This window comes from Anser brachyrhynchus (genome assembly GCF_964034855.1).
Source record: "Anser brachyrhynchus genome assembly, chromosome: 6".
Classification (NCBI taxonomy): domain Eukaryota; kingdom Metazoa; phylum Chordata; class Aves; order Anseriformes; family Anatidae; genus Anser; species Anser brachyrhynchus.
Window position 1 is genome coordinate 18,061,126 of NC_137700.1, and position 15,897 is coordinate 18,077,022.

At 44.9% G+C, this 15,897-nt stretch overlaps 1 non-coding gene across 43 annotated transcripts in view; it reads left to right on the forward strand.

The window, feature by feature from the left end:
- The first annotated feature begins 1,600 nt into the window (after window positions 1-1,600).
- The window catches only part of LOC308197296, a 722,739-nt gene continuing 708,442 nt past the window's right edge, over window positions 1,601-15,897 (forward strand). For 38 of the 43 annotated variants that reach the window (XR_013952726.1, XR_013952751.1, XR_013952752.1 and 35 more), the window contains exons 1-4: window positions 1,602-2,732; window positions 3,618-3,711; window positions 4,391-4,456; window positions 6,743-6,820. This is a non-coding gene — a transcript (uncharacterized protein). Of the gene's footprint in view, window positions 2,733-3,617; window positions 3,712-4,390; window positions 4,457-6,742; window positions 6,821-15,897 lie in introns of all 43 variants that reach the window. The other 5 variants (XR_013952725.1, XR_013952739.1, XR_013952742.1 and 2 more) reach the window with 5 other exon arrangements.

Here is a 15,897-nt window from a genome sequence, read left to right on the forward strand (position 1 = left end):
GCTCTTGCTCACTGGCCATGCTGGGTTTATGTTTGTTTACCTATCAGTTGCTAGAGAAATTATTTTTGTTTAAATAACTTATTCCTGGGGACAAGTAGTTGCTGAAAAAAAAAAAAAGATTAATGTCGCAGTGGCATGGAGACTAAAGTGTTGGGACGGGGACTGTACCCTCATGCTGTTCCTGAATCAGTGCTGCTCGGGGCAGTGACACAAAATGGGAAAGAGAATGATTAAAGCTCATCTGGTATCTTCATGTTATTGTGAGAAATAAACAAACAAACCAGAAAAATTATCAGTCCTGGGGACAGCTGCCTATTGAGGTTTCCATGCGGTGTGTTCCTGGACAGGTCTGTCCTGAGGTTGGCAAGTGACCCCCATCTCCAGACAGTGCCTGCCAGCTTGGTCTGTGTGGGTAAGACAACTATTTATTTGCATTTGTGGGTGGCTGCCTGTGACACCCACATTAGCTGTGCTGGTGCCTATGGGGTTGTGCTGGGCACAAAGCACAGAGAATTTATGGCACCTGCTAATGTGCCCCTCTGCCTATGGGGCAGCTTAACCACTATGTTGCAGCCCTGTGCTTGTTGCTGTGCTAGACACAGAGGTCTGGAAATGGTGTTAAAAGTTTATTTATTTTTGTTTCGTGACTTTTTGCTCATGAAAAGACTATGAAAAGAGATTGAAAGTAAATTTATACTGTGCCTTTTAGGCAGTTTTATACTTCTCTCTGACAAGAAGGCTAAAAGAGCAAAAAAACATTGACTAAGTGTCTGGTGTTTATATAAGTGCTCTTGAAAGTTAATCAATCCACTTGTGCCCTAAACAATGTTAGCTCTTCAGTTCAGAGGGAATGGGGAAAAATCCACCTGGCTTTTCTGTCTTTAAAAGGATGGCAGGGCTAGAAGCAAACTATGATGAGCTTGTTTGCCTATGCCTTGATGGGATTAAGATGGGATGCAGCACTGTCACTCGGATGATATTTTCTGTGTATTTAATTGACCATTGCAGCTTGCAAACAGACCCATTAGCTAATGTATTTATGCGACAGGAGGCTAATGCCAAGTGGTGCTAGTGTCTCCATGTTTTGTTACGGAAAAAAGGTAATTTGAATGAGTTTGGAGGAAGAACGGCAGAGAGCTGGGTTTTCTTCTGGTAATAATAAATATGGCTCTGTAATTTGTAGGCTTTACTGAAGAGCATTAAAATGCATAGACTTCTAATGAAACTGCAAAGGAAAACAAAATGAATCCTTCTGACTTAAGAAATCTATCACTGAAACTTTGATCTTGAGAAATGAAAAGGGATGTAAAAGTCCTTCTGACCTTCAAACTACTCCAGCTGCTGTAGCCCACCTCTGATCACATCAAACAGGCCCAGTACAGCAGGGCTGGACAGGGAGAAAGAAGAAAGGTGGCCTCTGGCCCTGGGACAGTGCTGGAGAAACACGGGTGGCTTTGAAAAAAGCCTTGTGATTTCTGCTGCTTTGGCAGTAATTTGGATGAGAGCCCCATCTCTGGCAGGCCCACAGCCCAAACATGAGCCATGGCTGTTGTGTCATCACACTGAGATATTAGGATGTTTGTTGTCATTTAGATGGGTTATTAGCTACAGATGTTAGCTGTATTAAGGTGTCCTGTTAATTTTAATGCACGTATTTGCATGCATGTCGTAAGCAATTTAGATGGTTTTTGTTTGGAGGGCTTTTCTCTGTGTTAAAAACTCCACAGACAAAAGCATACCCCTAGATGGGCCAGCTGCAGTTATCTGGGGTTTTAATTAATAAATCCCCTTGGCAGTTTGGGTCAGTGGTTTCTGCTGTATGTCTTCTGGACATGATCTTTGCCTTTGGGATTCAGGTTTCTGGGACCAGCTTAGCAGTGGAGTGAGCACAAGGTTAATGCTAAAACAGCGGGGAAAAGTACAATAAAATACATGAAAATCTTTATGAAGCTTCAGTGATGCCACTTAATGACTTGAAAAAATGGCTAAGTAAAAGATAGAAAAAGAATTACTTGAGAACACAAAGTAAATTGCCATAAAATGAGTGTTTATGCGAGAGCAGGTTTGTGAAGCCTCTGTTTCTGCTTTAACAAACTCAACTTTGAGACAATTTTTGTTCCATTGTGCTTATTTCCCGATTTTTCTGTGCGGAGAGGTAGGAAGAGGGATGTGAATGTGACTGGGCACAGGTGGCTGACAGGCAGGCCCATCCTTTTTGTGCAAAGGCCCTTCATGCCTCACACAGGGGTCGTGCCACCCACACATGCCAACAGTGCCGTTTGATGATTATTCCTAAGACAATGAGATGTGTGATCACGTGCTGGAGAGCATCTGAAACCCTAAATGTTGTGTTTTCACCTTTAGGAATGGACCACGGCTCTGAAGGGACCTGTGAGAGAGCTGTGAGGGGTGGGGTGGGCCCAGCCTCCCGGCCCAGCCCCTTCCGGGAGGCTCTGGAATGTTGTGGAAGGCTCTGGAACGTTCTGCCAGGTTCTCCCCCACCCCACCCCGTGGCGCCCAGCCGAGCCCCTCAGCGCCTCTGGTGGTGGCTCTGTGGGAGCTGGCAGGGGGCCGGAGGGGAGGAGGAGCCGGCCGCCAAGGAGAGGTTGAGCCCGGGAAAAGGGGGCTTGGAGCAAGTCTTTTGTCTCTGTTTCTCACTGTGCAAACCTATTTTAATTGGCAAGAGGTTATTTTTCCCCAATGCAAGTCTGATGGGCCTGTGACAGGGATCGGTAAGTGACTCCCCGTGTTAGCTCCATCCACGACCGTTCCCTGTGCAGCTGAGGAGGGGAGCGAGCGGCTGGGCCGGCAGCAGGCTGCAGGTCGGTGTTTGACCGACCCTAAGCCGTGCTTTCGGAGGAGGTTAGCACACGGGGTGCTGGGACCAGACCCTTTGCCCCTGGGCACGTGGCCACCAGCATGCTGCCCGCTGATGGGCCGATCTCCAGGCGCGTCGGAAATCCAAATGCAAACGTTAGCGTAGGTGAATGTTTAGCTAGCAAATTGGTTGGCTTGAAGCCATGACTGGATCACTTTCAAGTGCAGGAGCTTATTTTGGTGTTTATTTATGTATGTATTTGCTATAGGAGGTTCTGGGGTGGCGTTGCACTGTACGCAGCAGGAGAGAGCAGCAAGGAGCACAGTGCAGCAGAAGAGATGATGGCTCTGCCAAAATTCACACTAGTCTTGTAAAGGCAGAAAAAAAATCCTGGAAACGTACAGGTGCTGTTTGCCACCACCATTTGTATGGTAAAGTTTCCACAATTCACATACAAAAAGGGACAGCAAATGCTGCAATGCCGCCACTGTAACCCAGCAGGGTGAATCCTGCTGACTTTGGTGACCTAATTGCAAGTTTTGGGGGCGGGAGGTGGGTGTTGGGCAGGATGCGGCACACTCTTGTACAAGAAGCACAAAGCAGACACATATTAATTGGGAAAAGGATGATTGGTACCATTGCCTAGTTTCAGATGGCACAGTGATTATATACCCTGGGGTGCGCAGCAGCTTCTGCTTTGAAAGGGAAACGCTTAGCAAGTGAATTTTATGGGAACTGCAGGTGGCAGTAGGGACTAAGTTATACAGACAAAAATGTATTCTATTTCCTTTCTCCACAGTAGCACTGCAAATGGTAAAAATCTGAATTTCTGCAAGAAGCCTTCCCTTAAAGCCATCACTCTATGTTCTTATGGACTTGTCAGCTCCTTTTAGGTGAAATATTTTCAATAATTGTAATGACAGTTTCTGGTTTCCTTTGGGATGTCCTGAACTGCTTTCTCCAGGGTGGGTTTCTGACTGTTGTTTTGTACAAGTGACACCATTCTAAAATTGCTCATTGAATTCTGCGTTTATTTAGTGTATTGTAACTGTGTAAGTCACATAATTGAAAAGTTTAGCACAAAGAAGATCATGTCCATTTGAATTTAAGAAGCAGTTGAATCTCTGCATGTTACATGTAGAACCTTGGTGTTGCGCTTGTTACACAGAAAAACCTCAAACAGATCCGGATGAGTTTAAATACAGGAGACTTCATCTTTCTCTGTTTGGTTTCTAGTCCTTAAGGAAAACTTAATTCAAAGGTTAGCAAACAAATAATGGACAGACTGTTATCCCCCATGCTCTGTGTATTTTTTGGCTAAGTGTCATCTGTCATCTAGTGCTTTCTCATTCAGAATGCACACATGTATTTGGTATAGGCAGAATAAAGAATGTACACGTGTATCGCGTGCTGTGGGGAACTTGAGAGAGACAACGTGCTAGAATAAAGATGGACTTTTGTGGTTCATATGGCTCAGTAGATACATGCATGCAGACCATGTGATGATACATATATATGATGGAACTAAGCAGCATGTTTTTTTTCCTTCTTTTTTTTTTCTATGTTACGTAGCATTGGATGACAATTAAGCTGATGTGAAACTTCCCAAAACACCTAAGGCTATTTCTGAGCTCTGAGGTAAGGCAGAGTCCAGAAGAATCTTTTAAAAATTCTTTATTCAAAAAAAGAATTTATTCCTAAAAATAAAATTTTTAGAAAGCCGTAATTGTTGTTACTAATAAAGCTGTACCATAGTGATGGTAAGTGAAAATCCTGGAAGAATTTATTCTGATGCTGTTGGCAGGGTCAGTTCAAAATCTGCAGTAAATGTTCTTGGTAGCACGTTTTCCAATTAAAAAGCAATAGCTAAGTACTTAAATGTGTGTCTGGGAATTAAATACTTCTGTAGAGCTAATTGCTTTCATTGGTAGTTTTTTCAGTTGTACACTAGAATGACAACAGATATTTTGGACTGTGAACGACTCACCCTTTTTATAAAAGCCTATGCTGACACTAAGCACTCAGATGTCGTTCTCCCACTTATGTTTCTTCCTTGGTGCCCAGTGCTACTGACAAGCCATATATCTGTGCCCTTGCCCCTGGTCAGAGCAGGGGCATTGGTGAGATGCTGTACGGGAGCCAGTGCTGTTAGAGAGCATGTCCCAGCCTCCCAATGGGAAATACTAACATGCAGTATGATGTAGAACTGTATTACCTATTAAAACGTAATTATTTAGGGCATGTAGGAAAGAGCATATATTATAAATTAAACAAAGAACAAGGTGCATTTTAATAACTGTTCCTGAGTAGTGGGAAATCTCAGACAGCCCTTAAAGGGTTTTACTATGAATATGCTGCTGTTGGGGAGGATCCTGGGGATGGGGCTCAAGAGGAAGAGAGACGGTCTCTCACTGCTCAATCAGCGTGAAGAGAATTAGCTCAAGATGCTCTTGTGGACCCCTCCTATTCCCTTATCACAAACATTTGTCTAAATTTATTTGGCTGCATGTCTGATTAAAGCAAATGTCAAGGTTGTGTTGTCTGCCCTGAGTGTCGATTTTGGCTTGCATGCAGGAGTGCGAATGCGCCTGTACTCTTCCAATCCAGGGAGAGCTGGAGCGCCCTGTGATTTACCTTAACAATTATAATCAAAGCCGCACAGCTCAAACTATGAATGTTTGATCTTCAGAACTTATAATCAACCCAGAGAAGAAACACCCGAGAAGCTATTTTATTGAATAAATTTAAATAATGCATTAATTTTAGAAAATAATCACACATGAGAAAATGGTGAAGTTAATCAAAGTATTAATTTGTTCAGCTCTCAGGGATATGTAAGAACTTAAATAATGTGTAATTATCACATTTGGCATGTGCATACTTAACATAAAATATGGGTTAGATGTAGTGCACACAACTGAATGGAGACTATGTCAACGTATTTTAATGATACGTATGGGGAATTGATATCTGTCAGGCTTGGAAGTTATATAGGAAATTGCACAGTTCCAGTTTTGGTGCACGGGTTAATGCTTAATTACCTTGCAATCAAGCTCGTAGTGGAGAAACCCACTCCTTGTTGTGTGCGGAGTCAAGCTGGAAGCACGCAGCCTTTTGGCAAAACTTATTGCATATAGTAAAGTAAATGCCAAATGTCTGCACAAATGAGGTATCCCAAACTGTGCAACTCAGCTGGAAAAAAAGCGACCAAGGGGAGAGGTGCCATCACTGTGCGGAATGCCATCGCAGGCAGTGCTGCAGGCGGTGTGAGGGGTGGTAAGCCACAACGCATCGTGGTTTTGAGCAGGGCCCGCACAGCAGAGACAGGCTGGGACAGAGCTTTACAGAGATGGCTCCAGGAGCTGCAATCTTCTGTCTGAAATTGTGAGCCTCATTGATTGGGGGCTCCATAGTGTGTATTGGTCTGTTGGCAGAGGGCTGGCCACAAATGGGTATAGCCTGGTAGCCTTTGCTGTAGCTTGGCCATGTGTTACAGCCCATCAGGGTCTGCAGCTGTACTGAGTGCGGTGTGGCTGTGCCACGGTATATTAACACTCTTGCAGCAGTCTTCAGTGAGCTCAATAAAATTAATACGAGTATTAGTCAAATACTGACTGATAATTTTCTTAGTCTGGGCTCCGACAAGAGTCATGGTTTGGAAATTATGATTTCCTTTGGTTATTTCATTTCACTTAATACTGATATGGGGGACGAATATATGTATTTTTTAATTCTTACTTTTGAAATGGGCTCTTCATCCTGGCTCAGTCAGAGACTGGAATCTGGTATTTGTATTAAACATTATATCAAGTGATTTGTAGTAGCTGTGGGGTTTAGCTGGATGAGAGCTATTTGTTTTTTACACAGAAACTTGTGGTTCCTTTTGTTAGGGCTTTGAATTGCTTTTATGCTCCATTCTCACAGGAGAAATGCAAATGCTACTGAAAAATTATATTTTGATTACACATGAAGATAGTGAAGAAGCATTCCAACAGAAGCTGGGTATGTCTGCTTTTTGCTTGATTTGTTTTTATGTGGAAATCATATTCCACTGCCCTCCTGCTGAACGAGTAGCACGCAGAAGCTTTGGTAAGAAACGCACAGTTGCAGCCACCATCAGCCTGGGCCTTTGTGCTCCAGCCCTGTATGAAGCGACACGGGAAGGCACCCCAGGGGGTTACTGGGGTCTTGGGAGTGATCAGGGAAAAGCAGGCTGTGAGCGGGCTGGATCGGGAGAAGGAAAGACTTGATTTTGATCCCCGGCAGGCAGAGGTGCTGCAGCAGCTGCTGGAAGGCTGTGTCTGAGTTGGGTGAGGAGGACAATGGCTGCAACACTTCCTAGGGCTGCTTTTACCCTGAGCAGAAGTCAGAGGGGACTTTCTGAGCTGGTAGCCCCCAAACTGGAGCTCATGGTGGCTTTCCCTGCATTTTGGTGGTGGCTCTCACCTCTTGTGCAGCACTGTACTGGTACTGGGGAAAACTCCCAAACGGCTTCATTGTGCTCCCTGTGCAAATGTTCCTATTTCTCCTTGGTTTATTTACCTTAGTACATTAAGATAAATCTGTGAACATAATGCTGCTGCGTGCTAGGGGGTGACCCTGTCCTTGGGTTAGACCATGATCTCTGGCTTCATGAGACACTCGCTGAGTGCAGCACTGGCAACTTTGCTGACTTGTCTGGCTTTCTTCATCCAGAAAGGCTTCTGAAATATGTCCTGTGGATTTGCCTGTCACCTGGTAATCTGATCAGCATACAGCACGGCTGCCAAAATTCACACAGGTCCTTGAAGGTGATGTGCAAGGTATATTGAATTACGAGCTGACCTGTTGTACCTTAAGTTATTTGCTTGTGGAGATCAGCAATTTTGTTCCATCCTCCTGCAGCTCATGAGGAAGAGCAGGGAGGAATAACCAGAGCGTTTTGTGAAGATAAAAAGGCCTTTCCAACCAGTTGAAAGGCACAAACTTCATCTTAGCTTATGAAGCACTAGAAAAATGACCCAGTTATGCTGTTACTTATACCCGGTACATTAGGAACAGAAGGTAGCACACGTAATGCTACCTATGTAAATGTATTGGCATTTGTCTGTTCAGCCATGTTTACTAGAGTAATTACAAATCCAGTTAGGTGTGATGCTTGCTGACCTTTAAGGAAGGGACCAAAACAAGAGGCAGAATGCATTTTTCAAATGTTAGGCTGAACAAAACCCTCAATTACTTGCCAGGATCTCAGGGTATGTTCGTATAAGGGAAGTAAAAAGCTGGACGCAGACAAAAGATATGCGGATATCAGCATGTGCTGATAGACATGCAGTAAAATTCAGATGAAGTAACTTTATAGTTTAAAAAAAAAAGAAAAAGGCAATTTTCTTGTCTCATAGCTGGGGGGAGGAAAGGTTGCAATCTTCCAATTACAGTTTCTGAAAATACAGAATAACCAGTGAGTGCTAGCAGCAAAAATAGGATTCTCTTGATATTTTTTCTGCTGTGTCTCAACTGTTAAACCCTGATTAACTTAAATATAAGTTTGTTATTTAAATGTGAAAATAATTTATGGTGGCACAAGATAGCAATTGGAACTCAGAATATTAATGTTGGTTATTTATCTCCTGGTTGCCTCCCGTGCACACGATTAATTTGAGTACGCAGGTATTTTCATGCATTCTGTGGGATGCTTTTATGCAATTTACATAGAGAAATTGCTCATTTCAAAATTACATCTCATACACTGAAGGCATTTCCCCATATGGCATGGCTGGTGTTGTCTGTTGTTGAATTTCTCTGTGGAGAGCCTGCAGTCACGTCCTGCCTGGCAGCTGCCCTACCCAGCACGTGCAGAGATTCTCTGCCACCACACAGTTTGGCACAGTGTAAGGGAAGCAGCTATCTGGGGGTGTCCCCAGCCTCTTCAGTCCCACTTTGCATCAGCACGCTCCCCAAAGGCGTTATGCTTTGGCCATGGGTGAGTATGAAACCTGTGCGATTAGGGAGCTGGAAAACACACGGCTTCCACATGCAGCTGGGGCCAGGTGCTGCTGCAGTGGGGTGCCGATGCCTGTCTGAGGGTGGGTGCAAGCTTCTGCAGCTTTGGGACGACTTCCTTCCAGAGTGGAAAACTTGCCCAGGTGCCACTAATGCCATAAGATTTTTCTTGTTGGATGGTTCAGCCATGGAGATTTGCTTGGTTTCATCTCCCCTGAGCATCCATACATGAGAGAGATGTTAGTAATTTACCTCTGTCAGTTGCAGGTGTCTCAGCGCAGGCCTTGTGTATGTATGCCACCATTTGATCTGCTTAAGTGACAAAAACCGAAATTTTGCCTGGGCAACAGAAGTGTTGTGTAGATTTAACTTTAATAGTACTTTTAGGATGTTTTCCACTTCCTGAAATAGTGTGCGGCAAAAAAGTGGATTCAGCGATGCCCACCACTGGTAGCTTATGACGCATGTTGAAAACCAGCTCTGTAATATACCTCTGGCTTGGAGTGTTTATTGTGTTGCTTATTCTGGGCATGCTGATCTGTCTGAACACCCCCAGCTGAAGATTACAGGCATTGCAGCAGCAAAGCTGAGCAATTATATCCCCTTTTCTGTGCCAGCCTGGAGGCTAATCCCCATGTCCCTTTGTTTCTCTTCCTTTGTTCCCCAGTAGAAAGGATAATGCCCCTGGCCCATCACCTTGGCTTTATGTTCTAAAAGTGTTGTGTGTTTTTTTAAAGATCTTTTTGTCTTTTTCAAAAATAATTTTCCATGGGGGACAGGCACCACATCACATCTGCAGGGCCTCTGTCCTGAGGCAGAGGCAGAATTAATATATTTCACAGGAATGAGAGGCACATGCAGAGAGGGAGAGCAGATCAATGTTTAATTATGCAAATAGTCCTTTAGGCTTTAATATTTAACTGGAATAAACCTGTCAGAACTGCCACGCTGGGGACAGGCAGCGAGCGAGTTGCCGTGCCTGGGTGCTGCAGTAGTGGGGTGCTGGAGGATTGGGGTCTGCCCAGAGGCTCCCTGCACCACTGGGGACATGCATCTGGGGCACAAGCTGCCCCCAGCACCTGCTCCTGAAGAGAGGGCTGGCACTCCTGGATGAAAACTCGGGATAGCTGGGTCTAGGAGAGGAGGTTTTGTGCAGTGGTGTTATTTAAAGCTTGTCAGCATTAATACAGGCTCTACTTGGCTCACCTGATGTGGATGTATGAAGGCACTTGTCTCTAGTGCTCTCCTGCCAGCTGTGGCTGAGGTCTGTCAGCTGAGAGCTACCATGCTCTCAGGCAAGCCTGTGTTTGAGCAGGGTTTTTCCCTGCTCAAAATGGAGAAGGCCATTTAATTCTGCTGGACTTGCTGAGCTTGTGCTGAAATCCAAGTCTTGAAGTTTCTTCTTGGTGGGTGTTACTCCAAGAGGGTGGGAGCTGGCTCCCTTCCCTGCAGGGCTTCCCTGCAGTCCCTCAGCTGGGGCCAGCGAGCCTCAAAGCTTTCTAAAGGATTCAGCTGCAGGTACGTGGGTGTTGTGGTAACTGAAGAAAACTGCAACCATTTGTCAAACTTGACATGCTTTAAAATGTTTTTCTTAACTGAAAAGGTGACATAATAAAGGGTTTTAACTCAAACCTTCACAGCCACGTTGGCATTTCTGCTCATGTTACCCGTGTGTTTCAGCATCCCTCTGCCTCACAAAGTTGGTGGTGAGCCCTGGGGTGGAGGTGATTTAGCACGTGGGCAGGGTGTGCCTCCTGCAAGGGGTTGGAGGATTGAGTGTGTGCTCAAACAGAGAGGAAAGGTAAAAGCTGCATGTTGCAAAGAAGGTTTAAGAGAGCAGATCATCTTCCCTTCTTTTCCCCTCCTTTTTATCCCTTTTTCCTCCTCCCCAGCAGGGACCGCCTCCAGCCATTGGCGAGGGATTTGATTCTGAACCCAAGGAAGCTGCAGCTTCTGCAGTGGGTTGTGCCTTGGTCAGCACCTGGTGACAGGCGGGTGGGAAGCAGGGGTGGGAGCAGATGCTCAATGTGTGGAAGTGGCTGTGCCCCAGGTGTGTTGGGGTGCAGCTAATAGGGCTGGTGGTGCTTCTCTTGCTGAGAATGGTTTTGAAGATGTGTGCATCTCCCTTTCCTGTTCCCACTTTTGGAATTGCTTCTGCTTTTGTCCTTTTTCCCTCTTGCTTTTTTATAGCCTGCTGATCCTCGTGTGGATGAGCACAAGTGCTAACCCTAAGATGCTCTGGGCATGTGGAAGGGAGGGCATGTTTCTTCAGATACCCTCCTTGCCTGGTAGCTGTGTTCATCATAACTCTGTGACCTTGTGTAGTTGAGATAATGGTGCAAGAAGATGAATATTGCCTGCTGTTGGGTTAGATTAGGTAATGAGTTTCTAGCTCTCACAGTCTGTATCAGGTTTTTCTCATTGCCCATGCAGTGCTTTGATACACTATCAAAAGGAAGTCTTGAATTATGCAAAGAATAAGGTATGAGCAGCAGCGCTACTGCTGAGCTTTGTTTTACATTGCCACTATTGAATATTAATGGTAATCAAAGATCACACAACTTTGTTTTTTAATAGTTAAAATGCTTCTTTGATAGCCTGGACAAATTGCAGGCTACACAATAAGTATTGGTACAAATGTCAGATGGCTCTGCTACCTCCTCTAAAGCAATGGTTTTTAGGCAGTGGACAGAGGGACTGAAAACAAGAGTCAGGTTGATCTGTTGGGTATATTTGAGAAAACAAGCACTTCAGCATGTTTGTTTTCATTCTCTGCTAATTCTTAATTCAGAATTTGTTGATGCTCTAATAAAGTTCAAAGATGAGTGAAAGCAATCCCATCCGCAATCTGAGATAACAGAGGTAATTACCATATACCATATTTCCAAGTTACTACAAGAAAAGCTGTCATGAGGAGCATGGAAGGGGGAGGAGGCAGAAGAAAATATTTGTCACTGCATGTTTGTAGAGCTAACGTGTGCTTTAATGCTTGCTGCGGGGGGGGGGAGGGGGGTCTGGTTTTGTATCAAACCAGAAATGCGTCTGGTTGTGTAGGGAGATGGTTAAAAGTGAAATAGGGCCGGTGTTTGCTTGTTTGCTTTTATGGTATGCTAAAGGGCCTGCTTTTCCCTTTGGGGTCTGCATGTTTCATTAGTCGAGTTTTTCAGTAGGGAGGGAAAGTAATTGAATACATTTTGTGACAATGAGCTCTTGCCTCTAACAGAATTGTGTTTTGCAGTTTTCACTCTCAGCTTGCTGACAAGATGATAAAAGGTAGCGTGGTGTGTGTGCCTTTTTAAATAGGCACTTTACTTCCATAGATAGGTAAATAATTTCCAAAATAACCTGCTTGAAAAAGGCAATGAGAAGAGAGAACTATGTAACATTAACATGCCAATATTTGGAGAGGGATTAATCCTTAATCAGGGAGTGGTTAAGGCAACAGGCAGGATGTAAGGACTGCATTGCCAGCCATCTTTCCCTCTTGGGCCTTGGACAGGGGACAATCTTGGAGGCTTCTGAGGCTGCAAATGAAGTATCCCTTGAAATCGCTGCTCCTAATCTGGGGTGCAGATGCTGGGTGTAGCTGCAAGTGATGGCGTTTGAAGGGGGCTCCAAACACTGAGGTCAGGAGGGAAATGCCAATTAATTTAGGGGATTTTGACTTTTTCCTTGTGATACTGCGCTAAGTAGGAGCACCCCAAGGAGAAGTGTCAAGAGGGCACCATTGGTGGCTGATTTCCTTAGTGCCATCAAGGATGGGTAGGAACTAAAGGAGGATGAGCACCATTTTTCTGGTGCTTGGTAGCTAAAAGCTTAGACTGCAAGTCCGTGATGTTGGAGAGAGAGCTGTATGTGGAGGTAAGGAATAATATAGATGTTGGCTGTGCAAGCATATGGAGAAAGCAGAGAGGCTGGGAAGGGGGAAGGGATGAACAGATGGGAGGCAGAAAACCAGTGAACAAGGTGGAAGGGGAGGAAAAGCTTTTCTGCCAGATGCATTCCTGTTTTCGTGCCCGTGAGAGGCTGTTTCCCAAGGAGGAGCTGGGTACCTGCAGATGGCAGCTGCACCACGGGAGATGGAGTCAAAGGGAAGAAAACAGCCACCCTTGTCGTCAGTCTGTGTCTGTCTGTGCCGCTGGCTCCCTGCTGCACAAGGGTTTCCAGACAGCAGACCCGAAGGGCAGAGCGGGGCTGGGGGGCTGTGGGGACGTAGCGACGCCCTCCATCAGGGCTCAGCGGGGGCCGGGAGGGAGCCGCTGCTACATCCTGATGAGCCACTTAGCTGAAATGGCTGAGAAAGCACAGAGGGAGTATCACGTACTACTTCCCAGCTCTCTGGTGGCTGTAGCACAGGGACTGGGATCTGGAGAGCTAGATAAATAGATGCATAAAGCAAAGCCTCTGCAGGGTTTTGCTGTTGAAATTAGACTCCTTCCATCCAGCCACTGGGTACAATGTAGACCTTTTGGTGGTGGTGCAACACTGGTTGCTTGCAAAAGCCAAATAATTAAAAAGAAAAAAAAAGTTTAAAACTTGAATAGGATGGTGGCACAAATGTTTAAATGAAAAATAACAATTGGTACAACAAGTGAAGGATAGCCAGACGAACCCTACCTCATCCTGCCATCGTTTCTCTTTTGCCCTTACGGCTCTTATGTTCCCTTTGGGGCCATGCAGACAACAGATAATCAGACAAGGATTTGCAGGGAAGATGAGAAATTAGTGCTGTATTTTGTTTATTTCTTACAGCATAATAATGCCAATGTTATTTTTCAAAAGCACCTCAATCCTTGTTACTCTTTACATCAATCACTGAGGATTAAAGTGGTCTGATCGCTGCCCTTTGTATATGATGCATTCAAATATATTGAAACACAGTCTAGGACTGCAAACTCATGCTAAAAAAACAAACAAACCTAGCACTGATGTATGCTTGGTAGCATGGAGAAAGGATCATACAATGCTCTGCTTTTCTCACAAGTGTCTTCAGTGTCAAGCTCTACATTCTTGGCTTGTGGTGAATAGGCTGTCATGGTTCCTCGATGTTGTGATTGCCACGTGTCTGTGCTTACATCTAAGTAGCCTGCACCATAGGTGGCTTATCTACCTGTGTTTTGTGTGATGTATGTTGGTGTTGGTATCATGGGAGGGTTTTGAGTAAAGTGAGATACCTGCAGTGAGCAGAAACTCCTCTGTCCATCCAGATTGGGTTTGAACAGGAGCATGGTGCAGGCCAGTTTTGAATCTCCTTGAATTGAATCTCTTAACAGATTCCTAGGTCATCTCTGCCATGCAGGCTTGAGCTTACAAACTCAGCTGTTGTATTTGGTTAGTCATATAACAACTTTGCTTAAAGCACAGGTAAGGACGAACACTTCTTTCCAGTCATCCCTTCCATTGCATAAGAGCAATAAAGCAGACAGCCACTGCCCTTGGAATTCTTGATGGTTAGAAACACCACTGTGGATTTTTGTATTGTGAGGAAGTTAGCTCTGGTGCTTCTTGGCTTCATTATGGTACCCGAGCAAAATGAGCTTGGAAAGACCTGCAGTAAGCTGTCTTACGTGTTTCTGTGTGGTTCTTTGAATGTCAGAAGCAGAGCTTATTGTTGTGTTTGAAATTAAGTGTCTTACAATAACCTGAATTTACAGCAATTTGGAATGGATGCGGCAGAGCAGAACAAGTTGGGGAACCCCTGCTGAAGACAGAAATTTGACTTCAAGTAGTAGGCACAGCTCTTGCTGTGGATGCTAGCAAGGAGCTCACGGACTCTATTATTTGATGGCTAAAAGTGTCTTGCAGCTGTTTAAATTTACAGCAAATTGAGAAGAATGCAGCAGAGTGGAACAGATCGTTTGTACGTGCTGTATGCGCCTGTGCGAACCTGGGCTGTGTGTCCTGGATGAGCAGGTGTGCCCTGTGGGGTTTGTCATCTCCAGGGCTACCCGCCAGCCGCTGGGCTCACCCTGGCAATCCCGAGCTGCAGGATTGGGAGTTGGGTAGCGAGCAATGTGACTGTAAAAGCAACAACTTTAAGCAGAGGACACCAGTATTGGAAAAAAGCAAGCAGAACTGCAGCCCAAAATGCTTTTCTCTGGAGGAAAGACATGCCAAGGAGCTGTTTTTACTGGAAGTATCAGCCCTGAGGAGCTCTTATGTAGGGCTGCAGATGTAGCTGTCAAGTTAAATGAGAGTGGCTGGGTCTGAGGCAGTCTCCTTGCTGCAGATGTGTGCAGATCCTGATGTGGGACATGTCCATTGGGCACAACAGGTAACAGACAGCAGCGTGTCCGTATGGAGCAGCGCTTAGCATGAGCTTAGCTAGGATGTCTTGGAAGCAAAAGCATGCAGTAAGAACAGGGCTTTTAATTCCAAGGATCGACTGTAACGGAATCTGCTTTTTAGAGGTAGGATGTAGGGATTGATTTTGTGTCAGGAACGAAGTTCTCTGCCAGCACATCCAGCAAATGCAGGGTCTTTGATTTCTTTTCTATTCCTTACACTGGTCCAATGTTTCAGAATGAATATGAGGTGCTCTGTACAGACAGTACTTTGGCCTTCAACCTTTTCAAACACATAGCAATGTTAAAAAATAAAAAAGCAAACCGCAGAACAATAACAAAAAGAAGCCACACAGTAATAGGTAGTTTTCCAGTGATCCATCATGTACTCTAAGTCTATCACAACTGGCAAGTGTATATTTCCAGTGCTTTCAAGCTCTTTCTCTGTGTGTGGATCAGAGGTTCCAGAGATGTATCTAGCTTTAAATGAGGCTGAGATTGTCTTTTAAGCATCTGGCCTAAGAACCCTGAACTGAAAGCAAAGGCAGGAATGTAGAACCACAGTGAATTTACAAGACCTGGAAACCCCTCCAGGGAGTATTGTTATCCCCAGCTCCCCTGTACAATATGGCTGCTGTTATTAGGAGAAAACCTGAAAGCTTCTGCAGTTTATTCTGTGTGGGGAGTTCAGAGTGCCAGGAACAGGTAATTTAAGGGATCTCCGCTGCTTAGTGGTGCCGACTCTCATAACTTTACTGGCTTTGTGGCATTTGGTGCTAGTGCCATAGCTCCTGGAGAAATCTGAGTGTGTCA